Raw genomic sequence first — 21,098 nt, 5'->3', positions numbered from 1 at the left:
AAAAGAAGCAGGACTACCCACTCTACAAGACAACATAGAAATACTTGCCGTGTCCTGAATTCAGAATTTTATTTTGAGATAAATATAAAAGCACCTAAATGTCAGGAAAGTGTTCGTCTTGTGTGATAAAGATTCTGGCATTATCCAACAGACGAAATCAGCTTCCCCAGGGCCTGCCCACCCCAGACCCAGAGACCAAACAGCCACATAGCCAAGGTGCTCCTCACACTGCCATCTTTGCTTCTCACATCTGCCAACCCTCTCTCCTTTGATCTTTACAACAGCCTTTTCTACATAGTCATCATTGTCCTCACTTTTCAGAAACTGAATGGGAGAATAATCAAATTTGAAAACTATCCTACGCCTCTGACCTCAACAGAACTTGCTCCTATGTCTTCAATCTCTCCCCATCTTTTCTCTTTCCTCTACTTAAAAGTTTTTGAAGCCTCCTCCTCCTCCTTAAAAAGAAAAGAGGAACCCCAGTCTGGAAGAAGATATTTAAAAATGTATATTTGAAGGATTCTTTTCTGGAATTATGTTTATAAGTCCTACAAAGCACTAAGAAAAAGACTAAAAACTCAATAAGAAATAGCAAATTAACATACATATCATGAAAGAACATGCCCAAAACAGCTATATAGAAAGTGCTCAACATCATATTTTATCAGGGAAATGCAAATTAAAAGGATAATGAAAAAAAAAAAGCACTCTTCACCAGAATTGCTTAACCTAAAAGAACTGATAATGTGTTGCTAAGTATGTGGAGCAACAGGAACACTCATAAATTGCTAACTACACTGTACATCTATAGTTCTTAATATGGAACTTTAAGTGTAAATGTTCTAGGTGTGCACTGAACTACTATGAAAACTTCATTCTGAGTAAACTGGGGGAAAGATGGAGGAGCGACAGGAGTGCCAGCTGGCCTGGAAATGGAAGGAGCAGGGAAGAAAAGGAGGAACAATTAAAGAGAGTGAGGGAGGGTGGGGGGAAACAGTCCAGGAAAAGCCTCCAGAAGATCATTAGGATTTGGGTGGGTGAGTGGTGGAGTGAGTCTAAGAACCACATCTCTCCTTTGCTTCTTCCAGATGTGAAGAAGGTAGATTCATTTTTGTCCCTAGGGAGATGGGCTTGTCCCAGAAGATCATCTGGCTCATTTTGCCCAGTTGTCATGCTCTTTCTGTCGCTAGACAGGCTGAGCTCTTTGGCCACACACAGGAGGTTGGTTTTTTGTTTGCCACCCAGGAACTGCTGATATTGGTAGCTTCTCAGCTAGCTGCTGGGATTTCTCAATTTCCCGCATGCCTGTGTTGAGTAGAAGTGATGTATCTTCTGGCAGCTTTCAGACTACACATGTTGGAGACTGTGGAAATGTCTAATTTTATTAGGTTTCTCTTGAAAAAATGAGAAAGTAAGTTCTCATTGGTTTGCTCCACTTAGATCTAATGTTTAGAAAATAAGCCTATTAAACTCAACTTTCCCCTGAAGAATTCTTTATGGTATTTGCAACCAGCTCCTTTACTCCTTGAATCCTGCTTATGGTTCAAAATGACACTGAAGAGAAGTTGGAATTGTGGCTCAGCAGCAGAGTGCTTGCCTAGCACATGCAAGGCACTGGATTTGATCCTCAGCACCACACAAAATAAGTGAAATAAAGGTATTGTGTTCAACTACAGCTAAAAAAAAAAAAAAAACTTTTTTAAAACAAATGACCATGAAGAACCTCCTAGAGAGGAGGTGACCCTGCCTCCCAGGGAAAGGCAGGGTCACTGTATAATCGGTGTTAACAACATGTGCAGGGTTCTCTCCTTGGCCTTAGTGAAGGCACAGAGGCAATGTAGTTCAGCTCCTCTCAAGTCCAGTGACTTTTGACTTTGCAGTTGGCTTTGAACCCACTTGGTAGACAGCAGATAGTTAAAGCTCTTGGAGAATGAGAAAAAGAGAGGAGAAATTCTGGAAGACTTCTGGAAGAAGATTGCTTGGCTTCTGCAGATGGTAAAAGACTACTTTTCTGATGGATGTGGATGATCAAGTGACTTGTTTTACTCCCTTCAACAGCATAAAATAGTGCTGAAAATAAAAGTAGATTTAAAAAAAAACAAGATAGTATTAAGATGGTTGTAGATGATCCTCGTATGGAATTTTGCTTAGCAATGTGATATTAGAATCTGAAACATGCCAGGAGATAAGTAGATAAGTAGAGTGTGGTTGATAAGGAGCCCATTGTGACTGAGAGATGAAGAATTCATTATTTGTTTTTATGAAAAACTTTGTTTTTCATAAAAGTTTTATGAAAACTGCAGATTCCCTTGGGAAAATAGAAGTACCATTTCCCCACCAGCTGCTCTATTCCTCTTTTGTCATAAGTTTGTAGTTGATTGTTAGTGTGACACCATAAATGTGACTAGGATAGTCAAAAGTGGAGGTACTGGGGATCGAACCCAGGACCTCGTGCATGCTAAGCACGCGCTCTACCACTGAGCTATACCCCCAGCACACCCAGTTGTTTGTTACTATATCTGAGGACCACCTTTGTCTGAGGCTTTACAACTTTGTTTTCAATTCTGCTGTTTCTAAATTCTATATAACCTGCAGTATCTTTTAGACACTACTACACAGGAGAAAGTACCTAAACGGTAGAAAAAAGATACTGTTCCTAATCTGTGGTCAGCCCATGAACAACCTGCCCCAAGGTCTGCTCCCCATCATATTAAATTGCCTGGAGTTGCTTCGTTCTATCACTTGAGGGCGACTTGGCATAAAACACTCCCTTACAGTTTTTCTGATTATAACTTTCTGTATTCATTTCACTCTTGGAAACATGTTAATGTTTTACATAGCTTAAAAAAAAAACTGACTCAAGTGTGTATGAAAATACCCTCAAATTGAATACAAGTACAAGCAGATCTAACTGCATTTCAAAAGAAAAACAAAACCACAGTGAAGAGAAAAAAAAACAAATCAATCTAAGAAAATTTGTTCCAATTGTTAAGACAAAAAGAGCAGCAAACTCTATGTAGCAGGTTTGTGTGTGTGTGTGTGTGTGTGTGTGTGTGTGTGTACTGAATGGGTTTGAAACTATAAATTGACAGAACTCCCTTCCCTCTTTATTGTTCATGCAAAAACAGAGAGAGAGAGAGAGAGAGAGAGAGAGAGAGAGAGAGAGAGAGAGAGAGAGAAATGGGTTTGAAACTATAACATCCTGGAAGTTCTTTAATTAGGCCATGATCCTACCAGAAATGTTGATCATTGTCAGGAAAATACAAAGTAGAAGTGATTGGATGAACAGGAGACAGCAAATGAAATGGCCATTCTTTCACAATAGTGAAAATGTTATAGACTTTTGTGTGAACTATTTTTCTCCTCCTCCTCCTTCTTCCCTTTCTCCTCTCCTCCTTCCTGATCTTCTTATTTGCATCAAACAATTTCCATTCTGACACATAAATTGAAAAATATTTTTTCTTCCACTTCATTATGTTATAGTGATATTGCAATAAACCACAGAATCGATCTTAAAGCAGGAGATGGAAACATCTTTATTCACCACTGGCGGACCAAGGGGCAAGCTGCAAGTCTACACCCTTTGACCCCTTCCAAGGGTTAGAGTACACTGTTATAGTCCAAAACCACATTAATCATAAGTGACTGTTGCTATGATTCAAAACCATAAACATCATGAGATCTAAAATCATAAGCAGAAGGGTAAGTGGGTCAGAATGACCCTAGTTGAGTACAAGTTAAAGAATGGTTACTAATGTCTACACAGATATTCTCTGACAGAATACATTTGTCCAAGAAAAATGGAGACCAAAAAGAGAATAATTTTATATTGTATAAGAAGAATAGAAACATTTGCATTTCTAAGCAGGGTGTGCTAAGCAGGATCAGGATGGCAGAGGTGGAGTTTTCTCAATTCTTACATGATATGGAGTCTCAAGGTAAAATGGAGTCTGTTTGGTCATTGCCCTGATATATAGCCTGGCCCATAAAAATCATAGTAACATGTTTGATGTTAACTGACATTTCCAAGACATGGTTTTATTTTATTATTATTTGGTACTGGGGGTCAAATTCAGGATATGGGGGATATTGAGCTCTACCATTGAATCACACTCCCCCCAGCACCATCAGGCATGATTTTTTTTTGGAGATTTTGAAAGAAAGAAAATTGAGATTAGTAATAAAATGAAATTGGATAGGACAAAAAAGCATTTGGCTCATGTAAGCTAATTCACTTAGAGCAGATTCCTTTTCTTTCTTTCTTTTTCATTCATTCTTTTTTTTTTCTCTCTTTCATTGTTCATGTTTGGCAGTGCTCTAGCTCCTTGACAAACATCATTTTGTGGAGGCATGAACCACTCACTAACATAGTATTCGTATACCCTCTGATTTGTTATTGGACCAAACTTTTGGCAATGAAGAGAGGAGTTGAGAAAACTGTAGGAGGACTTACAGTTCTTCATCCTAAGAAATTCTCAGAAAACTAGCAATTTTTTCTTGGGTCTGGCTTTTTCCTCTTTTTTTAAAAATATTTTTCCTTTATTCAATAATGGTAGAAAATAGAAGTAAACATGACAAGTTTGTTATTGTGGTGGGCACATTTTGTTGTTTTTGAATATAGGGAATCTTCTGTGTAGCAGACTCCTAAGAATGTCAGGCCTCCATCCCTGGAACCTGCAAATGTTACTACCTTAATTGAAAAAAGTATCTTTGCAGATGTGATTATGTTAAAGACCTTGAGAAGGGGAGATCACGCTTATTATCCTGATACGTCCAATGTAACCATAGTGGTTTCATAAGAAATAGGCAGGAGACTTCACAGTGTGACCACGGTGGCAGAGACTGGAATGATGCAGCCACAAGTCAAGAAACATTGACAAAGTTCAAACTGGAAACTATAAAAAAGCAAGGACCAAGTTTTCCCTGGAGCCTTCATAGTGACCACAGGCCAGCTAACACCTAATAATATTCTTTTCAGACTTATGGTTTCCAGAAAATGTGAAAAAAAAATTCTGTTGTTTTCAATCACCAAATTTGTGGTTATCTGTTATACCAGCCATTGGAAACTAGTAGAGTATGTAAGCCGCTTCTCTCTGCCAGTCACTTTGAATGGTTTTGTGGATCGTGAAATCTAAATGTTAAATTTCAGCATTAAAATGAATGTCTTGGGTCACTTGTTTACTTCTTTTTTGAGCAGGCAATAAAAAGAAGTAGGATAGGGCTGTGGCTCTGTGGTAGATCGCTCTCCTAGCACACATGAGGCACTGGGTTCAATCCTCAGCATGACATAAAAATAAAATAAAGGTATTGTGTTCACCTACAACTAAAAATATATATATATTAAAAGAAGTAGGACATTGAGTATGTGTTTCCCTGAGGAGGGCATTGGGGATGTCAGGAGTTGAACCTGGGGCCTGTACTCCATCACTGCGCCATACCTCATACCCCAAGAGCATTTTTTTTTTTTTTTTTTGGTTCCAGGGATTGAACTCAGGGGCACTTAAGCACTGAGCCACATCCCCCAGCCCTTAAGCACTACTTTATGTAATGACCTAATGGATAACATATGCTTCCACATTACCACTCAGCCAATAATTGTGTCCAAAAGCCACGTATCACACATTCACAAAGGGTCTCACATACAGCCATGCAATCTTTCTTCTCAGATTTTCTTAATCTTTAATTTTTCCTAGAGAAAGCTCAATAAAAGATGAGTTTTTGTTGCTAGGCTGGTGGCCCATATCTGTAATCCCATCGGTGACACAGACTGTAATCCTAGCAATCTGGGAGACGAAGGTAGGAAGATGGCAAATTCTAGGCCAGCCTCTGCAATTCAGAAAGGCTCTGTCTAAAAAAAAAAGGGGGGGGGGGGGGAGGCGGGGGGGGGGATGGGGATGGGGAGATGGCTGGGGATGTAGAAAAATGAGCTTGTTGAAGGATAGGATCTCAAAATGAAATACAGAAAATTTCAGAATTTGTCTACAATGTACATTAAAAGGAGTCACTATTAACATGGGTCATAGTTAAGCACTGCTTATTTTTACATAAGCACCTCAGTTTGTCAAGTTATTTGTTTATATTGGCATATAAATTTTGAATTATTTTTATCATCTTATATTTCCTTTGGCTTTCTCAGACCAAGTTCTTAGATTTTTGCTTCCCTATCCTATTCTCCCTTAAATTTCAGTGAAGAGCTTCCTTAGATAAATCTACAGTTGGAAGGATAAAATATATTTCCATTTATGCCTGAACCGTACAATAATATAGAAAAACAATGTTAATCATTCATGGTATTCTTTCTCATGCTTTGACTATATTCCTTTTGCAAAATGACAAATATCCTTGGTGGGAGCCAGTCGGTAATTTTCTCCTGACACAGTGGGTATAAGTGGCAAACAGACGTTGTTCAACTGTATTTTCAAGATAAGAAAGAAGAAAGTAAATATATCAACAGAACAGAAATTTCTCCCATCAAGGAGAGTCTGGTTCCTCAGTATTAGCTTTGTATCTTTCTTTGGAACATTGAATCTCAAAGCCAAGACATCTTAATCTGAGGAAGAAAGTCTTTGAGAATTTATTTTCTTTAAAAAAAAAAAAAATGCCCTAATAACTTGACTGGAAAGGAAGTGATCTGATATTATCCATACTGGGAACTAGGGATTTCCTAACTCTAGCTGTATCCTTTAGTTTACATCATCATTATAGTTGCAGAAGATTTTGAATCTTCAAAATCAATCACTGTTTAAAACACAAAAAGCAGTGTTAATAACAAAAGTTCCTGAAGATTTGGTGCTAAGTGGTGGGGAAGAAGCAGTTCTGATATCTGAAATGAATAAAAGATCTTATTTTAAATATTGTAGAGACAAAAATATAGACTTTCCAGGTCACATTATAAGTTAGCACAATCTTTACTTCGAAAATTTGAAATAAAAAAAATGTTTTGAAGTTGTAAATGGACAGAATACCTTTATTTTATTTATTTATTTTCATGTGGTGCAGAAGCTCGAACCCAGTGCCTCATACACTACAGCCCAAGCCCAAAACTTTGAATTTTTCATTAAAAAGAAAATGGATTTTTTCATTTTCAATCATACACAGTGACTTAAAAATTATTAATGAATATCATGTTATCACAGAGGGGAAAACAGGCTGGAGTTGTGGCTCAGCAGTAAAGTGTTCACCTAGCACATGTGAGGCCTTGGGTTCAATCCTCAGCACCACATAAAAATAAACAAATAAAACAAAGATTTAAAAAAATGGTTCAGCAATAGAAATATTTTTACAATTTTTTTTCTACATTAGGAACTCAGAAAAAAATTAAATACAACTACTATATTTATTGTATACTCCCTTTTAACCCACGTCTTGGCATTCAAACGAGTGTTTCTTAAATTTTAATGTGTGATGATTCAGTTGAGGATCCTGTTCAAATGCTGATTCTAGTTCAATAGTTCTGAGGTGGAGATAAGATTCTGCATTTCCAGCAACCTCTCAGGTGCCACCATTCTTAAGATCCAAGGATCATTTCTTTCCAATAGAGGGCGCAGCGGTCTTAGGTAAAATTATTTCTGTCAGTCTAGGAAGTCTGTACCTCTTGGTAAGAGTGAAGGTCGAACAAAACTGGAAACCGATCTGTGAACTTTGAGATCTCAAGCCTAATGTTCTTCCCAGTAAAGCTATTTTTCGGCAGAAGCGTGACGACGCCTTACTTTCATTGATGAAAATGACTCAATTTCCCAGTTTAAACGGTTCCACGTTTTTCCTTGCTTAGTTCTCAGTCTGATCGGGACAACCACGGCTCAGAAAACCAAAGAAATTAAGGAAAATGCCAAGTATGTATGATATGTCAAAATACATTTACTGTTATGTATAATTAAAAAGAACAAATAAAAAATAAACACACACACACAAAAGAAATGAAGGGAAATGGAGAGCTCGTGGTTTTCTTTTGTTGAATCTTTCCATTCTTATCTTTTCTTTCTTGCTTTTGAAACAATACCAATTGGAACCAAACATGAACGGGTTTGTCACTTTGGACAAGGCAGTTTCGGAATCGCGATCTGCCAAGTCTTCTCCATGTTTTTCTCATTTTGCTTATGCAGCCAACCTAGGTAGTAACAAGCCTGAACAGAAATGCGGCGGTTAATATTAATGGCCAACCATTGTGAAACTGGTTTACTTTGTTTGAGCAAGGGTCAGAAAAGCAGTGAAAAACCTGGAAAAACTCTGGAGGTGCCGGGGATTGAACCCGGGGCCTCGTGCATGCTAAGCACGCGCTCTACCACTGAGCTACACCCCCTTCTAACCTGCCACCTCTCTGGAATATATTCAAGACAAAACACTGCCTCTTGATAACGTTTTAAGAAAACAGGAGTAAACTGGAGTTCACTCTACCTAATTTCGCTGTTTCCGAAATCTACATCTAATTTTTGTGTTCCGCCTCACTGAGAGACCTATAAACTGCATTCTAGACCAAAAGCCTCTTTTCTCGGTAGTGGGACCTTTCCACTCCTGTCACTTTTCTGCCGCCACTCCGAGCCCAGAGTGAAACTTTTTTTTTTTTTTTTTTTTTCTTGTGACTTCACTCTCCCGGCTCTTTCCCCTCTGCTGTAAAGGGCTGTAGAAAGTCACAGAGCGTGGGACACAAAAATATAGACCAGATCCTGATGAGGAGGGGAGACAGGATAAATGCAGAGCGGTTCCTGTCGGTCGCTGCCAAGGCTCTATCGGCCTCGGTGCGGGCTCCAGAACCGGGTGCCGAGATCTTTGGAGGCTAGGACTGGGAAGAGAAGGCAGAAGGGGACCTGCCAGCTGTGGTGGCGCCCACTTTGGGACTGAACCCTCTCCCTGGCCCCGAGATCTCTGCGAGGGCGATGTCAGGGAGGGGGCTACGCTCACGACATGAATTAAAGCCCTCCTCTCTTTTGGTCTGGTTCACTTACCTAGTTCTTTGAGGCTCTGGACCTCTCTTGTTCAGTCCACAAAACCACAGCCCCTCAGCAAACTTTGGGAAGTCGCTTCTATGGAGAGAAATATATAGGTGATTTGGTAAATAATGGGTTTCTCCACTCCTATTATTCTCCAATCAAAAATTAAAAGAATGTCAATTATGCATGAATAAATCCTCTAAACCAGTCTTCGAGGGTCACATACAACAGAAAAAAAAAATTGTAATTTTTCGGATCCCTCGGAAATTGTCTAGGGAAGAGAGGGCATTATGTTTGGGCTCAGTAGGGACCCCACTACCACCACTCCTACCACCATTCCTTTGTAGTACTTATGAATCTCACTAAAATAAAAACTAGAAATAATGCAAACAGTATTCTCTGATCATCATGGGATAAAACTAGAACTTAAAAACAAAGTTTAAAAACAAAATCCTTCCCACAAGTGAAATGTTAAAAACGTGCTATAAAATAATTCTTGGGTCAAAAAGGAAATATTAATTTTAATTGCAGAATTTCTTGCAAAGGACAAAAGGAACGATTCAGAAAATGAAGGGATCTAAAGAGATTTTCCTGTGTTTTTTACTCTTCGCTAATAATGAGAAATGTAATCTGTATTACTGGAGTTATTAATTTGGAATTTTGCTTGTTTTTCAGGTTCTGGAATTCCGAGCGAACGGGTATTCTACCACTGGTTTCTTCTTGTTTCTCACCTGTTGACGCAGCCACCCAGGTGGTGCCAAGGCCTTAGAACAGAAAGGAGTCGATATTAAAAGCAAAAGAGAGTCGATTTGTTTTGTTCTCCTCGTGAATTAGAAGAACTAAAGTGTCCTAAAACGAAGCGATACCGAAATTGTGAAGAAAATGGAGGTGCCGGGGATTGAACCCGGGGCCTCGTGCATGCTAAGCACGCGCTCTACCACTGAGCTACACCCCCTCACGCTCTGCTTGTTCGCAAAATACTTCTATGGCCTGTTACTATTGTTTTCGACAGTGGTGAGAGATTCCATTTTGTCAGTTTCAAAATTCGAGCCCTTTTCATTCCGATACTGTCTCGTGGCTACCAAAAGAAAATTGCAAGAAGGAAAACTGAATGTTATGCTGAAAATCCCCGTTTTAGTTCAGGGATTTCCCACTGCCGGATCGGCAGGCACTGCAGGAAGGATAAGGGACGTCCTGCCTGGCCACCCCTAGGGAAAGGGCTGGGATGGTGATCTCAGATTTAAAAGGCTGCCCTACAATCGTGGTTATAATGTTGGAAAATAAAAAGAAGAGATTTAGCGTTGCCATGGGGATTTAGGTCCAGGTGTAGAGAAGACAGGAGGATATTTAAGGTCCGTTTGCATCGGTCAGCAGTTAAGGCTCCCTAAGGTTGCCGTGCTCAGTCCAAGCAGGATGCGTCTCGGAAACTCTGAAGCTGGGCAGTGAGAATCCCCGAGAGGCGCACAAGAAGAAAGGAACTTCAAGGTCTCACCAGCGTTTATGGCGACCCCTTCCGGGAGGAATCCTCCACGAAACAGAAGGTTCACCAAGGAAAGGCGTTTTAAAAAATGGACTACATCTGCTCAAGGAATTAAATGTGTAAACCTCCGTGCTACTGAAAACCATCGAGTCCTTAGGTACCTCCACTCCTCGGCGCAAACACCAGGCACTTCCGCGGTCTGCCATCCTTGGCACAATTTTCTACCAATAAATGAGTTTGGGGAGCAAATTTTAAATCCTTATTCTAAGTTTTCTTTCGATTCTTTCTCATGCCTGTGAAGGAAGTTCCTATCTCTCCTTTGGTCGTTTCCCAGCTCTGCCGGTCCATGCCAGTCAGTCCGGGTTGAGACCCCGCCGGGATGGCTGCCCTGCACCAGCTTGCCAAGGAGTGAACAGACAGAAGGCTGTCCTCGCACCCAGAGGACGCCGACGTCCTTTGACTGGATTTGGAATACACAACTACAAAATATGGCAATTTAGCATTTGAGAAAACACCAAAAACCACAAGGTCTCTCTGACATTCTTTGGTGCCTTCTCCCCTGAAGTGGGCCATAAAACTTAGAGGATCATCCGGTGAAAGTAGGTCACAAGACCCTCATTTTTGACGAGGTCTTTTCTATACAAGGAGAAAAGGGATGAAGACACAAGAGGCCAAGAAGAATCTGAACAGGCTTTACTAAGTTCCCCTCAGTTTATTACCATTCAATCATATGTTCTATGTCCAAATCTAGAAATAAAAATACAGGTTTTCCAATTTCCTTTGATATTCATTTCTGAAGGTTCCGGTGTCTTGTAAAAATAAATAAATTATTTAATTAATTAAATAAATGCATATGACGTTCTCTGTGGTTAATCTGCCTTTTGTTAGGAGGCCTCAGTTACGAACCTAGCAATTTGTGAAAAAAGTTTTTCTCCCTTACAACTTCCTTATAAGTACTTTCCAGACAACAATGCAGAAGTCTCCAAAGGAAAATACAGGGGGTGGGGGGGTCTATTAATAAAAACATAAGCTTTCCAGGCAAATTTCACACTGAAGAAACTGAGTGCTTTTGGAATTTCCGGCAGAGGAACTGGAAATTTGGGGTTATTTAAATCTTTTCCAGTTGAATTTGATGACCAGGAGGTTTTGGGAACCACTAGGCCTAGCTCCCTTAGTAATGAGAACTGAAATTAACTAGGATCCCAGAGAAAGTTTAGAATAAGGAAGGAAAGAGAGATATGAGAGCAGGAAGCAGAAGAGGTAGGAGGATGACTTCTGAGGGAGTTGGTCTCTTTTAAAGAGATAAAGATTTGGCCAGCTCCAAGACCCTGCAAGCCTGTAATCCCAACAGCTGGGAGGCTAAGGTATGAGCATCAAAGCCAGCCTCAGCAATTTAGTGGAGCCCTAAGCAATTTAGTGAGAACTTGCCTCAAAATAAAAAGGGCTGAGGATGTTTCTCAGTAGATAAGTTCACCTGGATTCAATCCCTGGTAGAAAAAAAAAAAAAAATAGGATTTGGATGCACAGATCTCAACATGTGCCAGCTCTTTGTTGCTCATGTGATTTCTCCAGGTAGTACAGAAGAAAAAAAAGCCGTTTCTGTAAAGTATGGAAGCAGAAGTCACTGATTCTTTTTTTTCTTTTTTAAGGTAGATGAAAGGGAAATAATAGATCCTTTTTATTTTTTAAATATATTTATTTTATGTTTATGTGGTGCTGAGAATCAAACCCAGTGCCTCACACACGATAGGCGAGCACGCTACCACTTGAGCCACATCTCCAGCCCAGTCATTGAGTCTTCTAGTCAAGTTTTCCACAAAGTTTAGGTGCATCAAAATCATCAGGACAGCCTGTTGAAAAATAAATTGGGGACATGATCCCCAGATTATCTTATTCATTTGGTCCAGGTGGACCCTAAAAATTTACAGTTTTAACAGATTTCCAGTGATTAGAGCTGAAGATGCCCTAAATTATGTTACAGATCAGAGTATGGAGAAAAGAAAGAAATAATAGAAGGTCATTTTTACTGACAGTTTCAAGCCAAAACAACAAAGAAAAGAAAAACTGCTTGTCATTCCTTTCCTATATGTTAAAGACTATCCATCAAGGTGTCATCACATTCTGGTTTTAGTACCAACCAACCAAGAAGCAGCAAAAAATTCTCTTTATTGACCATCCTCTTATCTCAGCCCTTTGCCTATCCTTCCCCTCTTATCTTTACCCAATATAGGTTCAATGTAAACAATTTATATTTTCTTCTTCCATATTTTCATTATAAAATACCCAGGTTCCTTAGATCTAATAGAGTTGCTATCTGGCTATGCTGCTGGTAGCTTAAGGGATTAACCCCAGGACGAATACATTTATTTTTGGCTAGCATCTGAAACAGCTTAATAAACCCTTATTTCAGAAACTTCTTGGTCTTCAAAGTTTGATTTAACACTAGATTATGCTGATAATCCTGGGGCCAAATTTCAGAACCTCTGCATAAGAGACCCAGCTCCTTGGGCTGGGGATATACCTCAGTTGATACAGTGCTTGCCTTGCTTGGATAAGGCCCTGGGTTCAATCCCAAGCACCACCAAAGGGGAAAGAAAAAAAGAGAGAGAGAGAGAGAGAGAGAGAGATCCAGTTCCTTTTGGCTGAGACTATCATGACTTTGAGAGTAGTAGTATATCACTGCTCACAGAGTCACTAGATGGGCTCTGCATTCCTCAGATACATCTGCTAAAGCATATGTTTGAAATTCTTTAGTCATGTATAGCTGCATTTTGAAAGTATCCACAAGAAAATCAGCCTTTGTGATTATGAAGGAGCAGTATTAGGTGTGTCAAAGTGGGACATGGGTCTGCTTAGGCTTATGCAGCTCCAGCTGCAGTAGGAAACACCAGCTTTTAGCATATATAGTTGGGAACCCAAGGCAAAGAATAAGAAAAAAAAACACAGACTGCAAATATTTATAATTTACAATATTCAGGAAAAAATGAATTTTCTTAGAATTAAGCATCTAAGAAGACTTTTATTTCCAGCACCTAGGTTTAAATGTCAATACATATGTACACAAATTAATGTTTTTCTTCTCCAAGTAAAAAGATATTAAAACCCACTTGCTTCTGGGATACTCTTCATAGCATTTATAGCTGGTTCTTCTGCTCTTCACACACTGCTATTGATTAAAAAGAAGTCTCAACAACAAAACGGTGAAAAAGCTAGGGTTAGCATACAATCGGAGAGTTGTTAATCATAAACCCTGTTCTCTGTTCTGCTCTAAGGAAAGTCCAATGAGTTGCTTCTGTAATTGTTCAACAGAACAATGCTAAAGTTTTAAAGTAGCAGAGGTTTTAAGGATATAAAGGAAAGATCCTATATGAGCCAGAGAAGGATTTAGAGACTTGCTGTTGCACTCAGATAATACATTGCTGTACACACTCTTGAGTAATATGAATGTTATTATTCACAATAATAAGAAGAGGAAAACCATGATTTTTTCTAGTTTGGTGTTTATTTGCAAGAAGTGGGATGGTATCCAGAGGGGATGAAAGTTATGTTTGTTATAGGATAAGAATTTAAGATACTTATATGGGACAGCCTCATGGAAATATTTAATAAGTATTATGATGTTTGGGTCTGAAAATCTGCGGAGAACTCTTATCTATCTTTGCTTTTATGTATCTATGAAATAGAATGCCCATGAATAAAAACAGTTAGAGGACCAAAAAAATGACCTTTGAGATTTGGGGATGAAAATTCATTAATGAAATTCATGGAAAACTAACAAAGATTCTTTGCTTAATCAAATAGTAGTCAGGTTTCTAAAACTTCTCCTAGGCCCATCCGTGTGCTTCCTTATAAAATCCAGTTTGATCAAAGAAACCTGATAAATCAGTTTAGGAAGAAGTCCCCTCTCTCCCTATATGATCATCTTCTATGTCTGATTGAGTTCCCTATCCTCTGGATAAGCTTTTGCATGTATGAGCACATTTGCTGCTGAACTACCTGGAATTATCCTCTAATTTTCCTAACTTTCCATTTATTTATCTTTTCCTTGCACTCTCATAGATTTCCTCAGCATTTGAGTGTGGAGATCAGTGAGAGTGATTGAGAGTCCAGTGTCTGAGATTGGGGTCCCTGATGACTTCATTCCCAGGAGCTGTGTGCCTGAGAGCAAGGTGAAACCTATAAGAATCTAGCATAGAGCCTCCCATGGAGAGATTGCCATAGCATCCTGCACCTTTGCACAGAAACTTTCCCAGACACCAAGCATGCCACAGCCATGAAGTCATCTGGGACCCCAATCTCAGACACTGGTCTCCCAATCACTGTAACTGCTTTCCACATTAGAGAGTCATCACCACATGAAACTTCCCACGGAAATCTCTTTTCAAAGATCTGAAGGAGGAAAATATAAGGTAAAATGATCCCATCCTACCTGCTCTTTTACTGCTCTAGCTCTTTGTTAAAGGAAAAGAGAAGGGAATTCCTAAAAATCCCTATCCAGATAATTGGGCATGTTTACCTTTTACTATATAATCCTTAAAGGAGGACAGTAAAACACTATGTCCCTCAATGTCCCCAAGCCAAAAATCCTCCTAAGTTAAGGCAAGAATGAGAGCAAGCCTGGGCTAAAAAGTCCAGATACATATTATCCCAAGGATCCCCTTCCCCTTTGTTTCTCAGCTTCCTGCTGCCATGAACTGAGTAACTTTCCTCCCCTGCACCCTTTAGCCATGATGCCCTACCTCACCTCAGGCCCAAAACAATGGGTGTGTTAGTCAGCTTTTCCTCACCATGACCAAGTACTCAACAAGTGCAACTTAGAGGAGGAGGAAAAGTTTATTTTGGCTCACAGTTTCAGAGACTCAGTCTATGGTCAGCCAATTCCAATTGCTCTGGGCCCATTGTGAGGCTGAACATGGGGGTAGAGGAGGAGCACTGCTTAGCTCATGGCAGCCAGGAAACAGAAGAAAAGAGGTTGCAGCAGGGATAAACTCTTCCAGGGCATGCCTCCAGTGACCCACCTCCTCTAGCCATGTTCTATGTTACCACCCAGCACAGCAGTCTTTTCAGATTATTATTTCATCAATTGGATTAATCCAATGATTAGGTTATAGCTCTGATAATCTAATTATTTCAACTCTGAACATTTCCACATTATCAGGAGATTTGGGGGGAACCTCATATTCAAACCATAACAAATGGAGTCAGTCGATCACAGACTGAGACCTCTGAAAGAGTAAGCCCAAATAAATTCCTTCCTTTAAACTGTTAATGTCAGGTATTTGGGTCACAGTAACAAAAACCTAACTAACACAATGAGACACTGACTTAATTTCTCTTAACTCTTTTTCTGCATTTGTAAATGTAATCGACAAGTACTGAAGATACTTAGGGGACTCAAATCATCCTAGAGCCTCCCATGTAACTTATCTAGTTTCCTTATTGCGTAACCTGCATAGAGTCAAGAATTATGTACAGACCAGAGTACATACTTTCATTCTGTGACCTCCCTTACTCGCCTAAAGTTCTTTTTCACTCCCAGATTCAATGAATTTGGGGAAGCAAAGGATGGAGAAAAAGTAAACGAGAACAGGAAGTCTTGGAGCAGGGAGGTTGGCAGCTTGGCACAACGTCTTCTCATCCAAGGACCCATGGAAATGACTGAAAAAAAGTATTTGGAAGAATAAAAATATTAACAGCCCTTTAAAAGGAAAAAGGTTTTAGATAAAATGAACCAGACATATAAAAAATAATGACATAATTTAAACCAATCTTTCAAAAAGGGAAAGGGACTCTAATAATTGGCATTCCTTATATTTTTGTTGCATTCAACACACATATAGAATGTGTCACCTACAGATTCCAGTTTCCATTTACAGTGAGCCCTCGGTATCCATGGGTTGGTAATTAGTGGATTCAACCAACTGTCCATTGAAAATATTCTGGAAAAAAAATTCCAGAAAGTTTCAAAAAAAACAACAACAAAAAAAAAAAAAAAAAAAAAAAAAAACTTGAATTTGTGGCGAAGTGCTGCACTAAATTCTCATGAATTAAGTGATGTATAGGCATGGTATTAGGTATTGATAAGTAATATAGAGATGATTTAAGTCATATGAGAGAATGTATGTAAGTTATGTGCAATGTACATAAGTTATATGCAAAGACTACTTGCATTTTACATAACCGACTTGAACATCCATGGATTTTGTTATCTACGGGGATCATAGAATCAACCTTCTCCCATACTGAGGGCCCTCGCATGTAAAGCAAGTGAGAATTTTAAGATGTTTTGAATTTGACAGGAGAATCCTCTTCACTTTTTGCACTTCATATTTGTTCATGGTGATATTGTGTTTTATTAATAATTGCTGCATCTTTATACAATCTTTTCAGCTTTTAGGGTAAAGGTTAAATACCTTCCTAAATGAATCGGGGGCATTTTTGGCCCCTTTTGTGTTCTGCAACAATTTATATAACCCTAAACGACAGGAAAGCGCACATATTATTATTCTAAAACATTTTCTTATAAGACCTGCTCCCACCCCGACTCCATGGTCAATGTTCCTAGGTGCGAGCACTGAGCTACTTCTAGCTCAAAGTAGACTCTCTAAAAATGTTGACTGAATGATTCTACAATAATTTGAGTTTGGTTTTATCCCCCAAAGAAGACACTTTATATGAAAACAGTAGGGGGGAAAAAGGAGAAACTGTTGGGGAAAACTTTTTGTGGGAGAGTATAACATTGAGGAAAGGAAAAGTTTTGCTTTTATTTATTTTATTTAAAATAACTCATTATTTTCAAGGAACCAAAACTATGACATAAATGGATAGACAGATGTTATTACTTTACTTCTAGTGTGGAATGTTTCTCATCTTTTATCCACCCACACTTTTGAAGACTGTGGGGCTCACCCCAAAACTCTATTGCTCAGTGGGTTAGCCCACAAGTGAGTTAATCTTGACAACTCGTCAAAACAAAGTTAAATTTGAGAAGTCTTTGAGGTGTCAAGCTGGAAGTCATCTAGGCTCCAGAAAAACACCACCCTGATCAGCAGCCGTTGCCTACATTCCTATAAAACCAATAGTGTTAATTAAATGAGTGACCTATTTTTTTCCCCAGCCTTAAGCCAATCTTGCACTTCCACAGCAAAACCCCATTTTCCAATGTCACCATCACTGTTCTCAGACTACCAATCTCCAAAGGTGTCCTGTGTGCGCGCTCTCTCGCTCCTCCGCATTGTTTTTGTAAGGATAACAACTGCAGTATCAGACCAGGTTGAAATTTCTTCCTCTTTACCCTGTCCTTCCATCATCATTAATCAAAGACTGAGTTCACACTGAAGAACCATCTAACTACCTGCTCTTTCATTGTTCCTGGGATCCAATTTTTAGAAGGTTTTGTAAATTGTTAATTGTTAGTGAATTTTAATTTCAAATAAGGAAATTTTAATTGAGGGATCCTTACCATTAGAAAAGCACCCTTCCCCCAACTCGTTATATTGTCTTTGGCTATTACGTGAGTAGGCCTTTCTACCAGATGGCCGCGTGGCCTAATGGATAAGGCGTCTGATTCCGGATCAGAAGATTGAGGGTTCGAGTCCCTTCGTGGTCGGAGTTTTTCCTTTCCCCTCTCCTAGCACTACTGAAGAATTAAGGATGGAAAATGCGCAGTGAGAATTGATTTGCGTTGCTGCAGTATTTTCCCTCTTGTCTCTGTCACCTTAACTGATTGCTGCACTCATAGTTCTTATGGAGTGTTTGCTGTGATAAGTGGTTTACAAATGTAGAAGTAAAAAAGCACGTCCTCCACAAAGGTAAGAAAAAGAACAAAACAGTTTCAAGTTCTACGAAGAAAATAGGCAAGGAGGTCAGTCTCCAATATTTTAAACAAAATTTTGTTGTTTATGAAAGCATGATGCAGGGGTTTTATTGTTTGTTTTGAGGCATAAAATATATTTAACATAAACAGTGCATTTCAATTATTTTAAGTGTAAAATTCAGTGGCATTAATTACCTTCAAAAAGTTGAACAACTATCAATGAAAACTATTTCCAAAATGTAATAACTTCCAATTCTCTACTTTCCCCCAGCCCTTGGTCACCTCTAGTATAATTTCTGTCTTTATGAAATTGGCTATTCTAGATATTTCATAAAAGTAGAATTATACAATATTTGGTTTTTTGTTTGTTTGTTTGTTTTGTGTGTGTGTCCTGTTTCACTTAGTAAATGTTTTCAAGATTCATCCTGCTGTACCATGTATCATAGCATATATGAGAATTTTATTCCTTAACCATGCTTGGCAGCACACATGCAACTTCAAGGCCAGCTTTGAAAGGCCCTGTCTCAAAATGAATAAAAAGGGTTGGGAGTATAGTTCAGTGGTAGAGATGATTGCCTAGAATGTACTAGGTTAAATACCCAATACTGGGGGTGGGGGGTAGAGTGTATGACTGAATAATCAATAACAACATCAAAACAGAATTTGTGATAATGCAATGTTTTAAATTTTTATTGTTTTTAGATAAGAGAGTTACTTGTTCCTAGACACACTAGGGATTTTTTAGTATACACACCACACCATTAAACTGTGTTGTGAGGTGCAGTCCTGCTGCAGCAAAATAACCGCGCGGGGGGGTGCGGCGGGGGGGGGGTGTGACGAACAACTTGTGTACATTGATACAGCACGAGTGGGAGCCCTTTATTATAGGACAACAGAGGTATTTATACATTTTACACAGCTTATCTTAATTAGCATAAACTCCATACAACAGTCAACCAATAAGGACTCTCCACACTTAACCGCTCGCTGGCATTACTTCACAAACCACTCCCTCTGGCAAAATGTTTACATTTTGTTTACAGACTCTAACATTTGCCAGGCGCCATCCTGACTTGTTTACAGACTCTAACATTTCACCCTTTTGTTTAATTTAAACAACGACCATAGTGGTTTTTACACAAACACCATAAATAATCTGCTACAAGCAGAAGGGGAGGATACAAAATGCACAATACTAAGCCAACTGATGGCTCCATGCAAGAAGCCTTTGGAAAAATTATACCAGCAATGACACCGTTTGCAAAGATACCGAGTTACAATCTGTTGTAGATTACAGTTTGTTGTCTCAGTCCAGGTAAAGCAGTGTCTCAATAGATTAACTCACAGTCCAGGTAAATCACAGTCCAGGTAAGTTCACAGTCCAGGTAAGTTCTATAGGCAGCTAGCTTAAATCACAGTCCAGGTAAGTTCGGCAGGCAGCTAGCTTGATCAGAAGTCTCGTCCGGTTCTCGGCAACACTGAAAATTCTTCCACCTTCATCTTCACCGGCACTGGGATGAAGGCAGGAACTCCGGATGGCTAAAGAAAATCCTGTAGTATTCCACTAAGAAAACAACCTTCTAAACAATTTAGTACATTACCTCAAGGTTTTTTACATTTGAAATAAGCCTTAATGGTGCTCATTACTCATTAGCTTCCAGGTGTGGGAGAACCATTGTAGTTACTGGCCTTGGAAATGATCAAACTTCAGGGACGCAGTAGTCTTCCGCCTGTAGTGTCCTGGGCAGCCCCAGATGGCCCTGGGGAGAGTCCCGGACTCAAACTGCTACTGGGCACAGGTTTGGATTTGGGCTCTCGAAGTGGCGTCCGGCTCCCCGGGCGGGGGGCGGGGAAGAGCCGGTTGCCACCGCTTGGAAAGCCCTTGCTGCGCCATGACCGGCTCGCGGGCACGTGGCAGCGGCTGCGCCGTTTTATGCACCCTCTGGTAACGAAAAGTATTCAGTAATAGCCTTTTGCTGCAACTTTTTTTCTGATAATCCTTCTTCTTCTGAACTTTCTTTTTCTTTCTGACTAGAGTTCCTGGGCTTCTATCAACACATGCCCTAACTATTCTTGGTTCCACTGGGGTGCCTCCTTCCCTTAGTAATTTACTTCTCACCCCTTCCATATTTTCATCACAAAGACAATACAACATTTCAAGACAAAACAAGACACAAACATACTGTATCAATCTTTTCCATTTTCTCAATATCGCCATTTTTCCTCTCTCCCTATCTGCCTAGGGACGAGCAGATTTGCTCCCGTCCTATCTACGGACGGGCAGCTTTTTCTCGTCAACTTACCCCCGAGTGTCCCGGGGCTCCCCTACGGGCCACCATCTGGCGCAGTCCGGCTGCAGCAAAATAACCGGGGGGTGACGAACAACTTGTGTACATTGATACAGCAGGAATGGGAGCCGTTTATTGTAGGACCACAGAGGTATTTATACATTCCACACAGCTTATCTTAATTAGCATAAACTCGATTCAGCAGTCAGCCAATAAGGAATCTCCACACTTAACGGCTCAGTGGCGTTACTTCACAAACCACTCCCTCTGGCAAAATGTTTACATTTTGTTTACAGACTCTAACATTTGCCAGGCGCCATCCTGACTTGTTTACAGATTCTAACAGTGAGGCAAGGTATCTCTTCTCATCACTCCTAATCAACATTGTACTGAAAGCCCTAGTTAATGCACTAAGTCATGAAAAAGAAAGAAAAGATACATAGATTGGGAGGAAAGAAAACGCTTGCTCACAGAAGACATAATTGTCTATACAGAAATTCCCTCCAAAAAAAAAAAAAATTTTTTTTTTTTTTTTTTTTTAATGAGGAATGGAGCAGGAATCATCCAAGATGGACCTAGAGCACCTT

General features: G+C 39.6%; 4 non-coding genes across 4 annotated transcripts; 1 reads left to right on the top strand and 3 right to left on the bottom strand.

Moving 5' to 3' along the window:
- Positions 1 to 2,420: 2,420 nt before the first annotated feature.
- Positions 2,421 to 2,492, bottom strand: Trnaa-agc (transfer RNA alanine (anticodon AGC)). The gene has a single exon. It is a non-coding gene; the product is annotated as a tRNA-Ala (tRNA).
- Positions 2,493 to 8,227: 5,735 nt separating this feature from the next.
- Positions 8,228 to 8,299, bottom strand: Trnaa-agc (transfer RNA alanine (anticodon AGC)). The gene has a single exon. It is a non-coding gene; the product is annotated as a tRNA-Ala (tRNA).
- Positions 8,300 to 9,810: 1,511 nt separating this feature from the next.
- Positions 9,811 to 9,882, bottom strand: Trnaa-agc (transfer RNA alanine (anticodon AGC)). Its single transcript has one exon. It is a non-coding gene; the product is annotated as a tRNA-Ala (tRNA).
- Positions 9,883 to 17,943: 8,061 nt separating this feature from the next.
- Trnar-ccg (transfer RNA arginine (anticodon CCG)) lies at positions 17,944 to 18,016 on the top strand. The gene has a single exon. It is a non-coding gene; the product is annotated as a tRNA-Arg (tRNA).
- The last annotated feature ends 3,082 nt before the right edge of the window (positions 18,017 to 21,098 follow it).

This window comes from Marmota flaviventris, chromosome 6 (assembly GCF_047511675.1).
Source record: "Marmota flaviventris isolate mMarFla1 chromosome 6, mMarFla1.hap1, whole genome shotgun sequence".
Lineage (NCBI taxonomy): Eukaryota > Metazoa > Chordata > Mammalia > Rodentia > Sciuridae > Marmota > Marmota flaviventris.
This window is presented reverse-complemented; position numbering and strand designations above follow the sequence as displayed.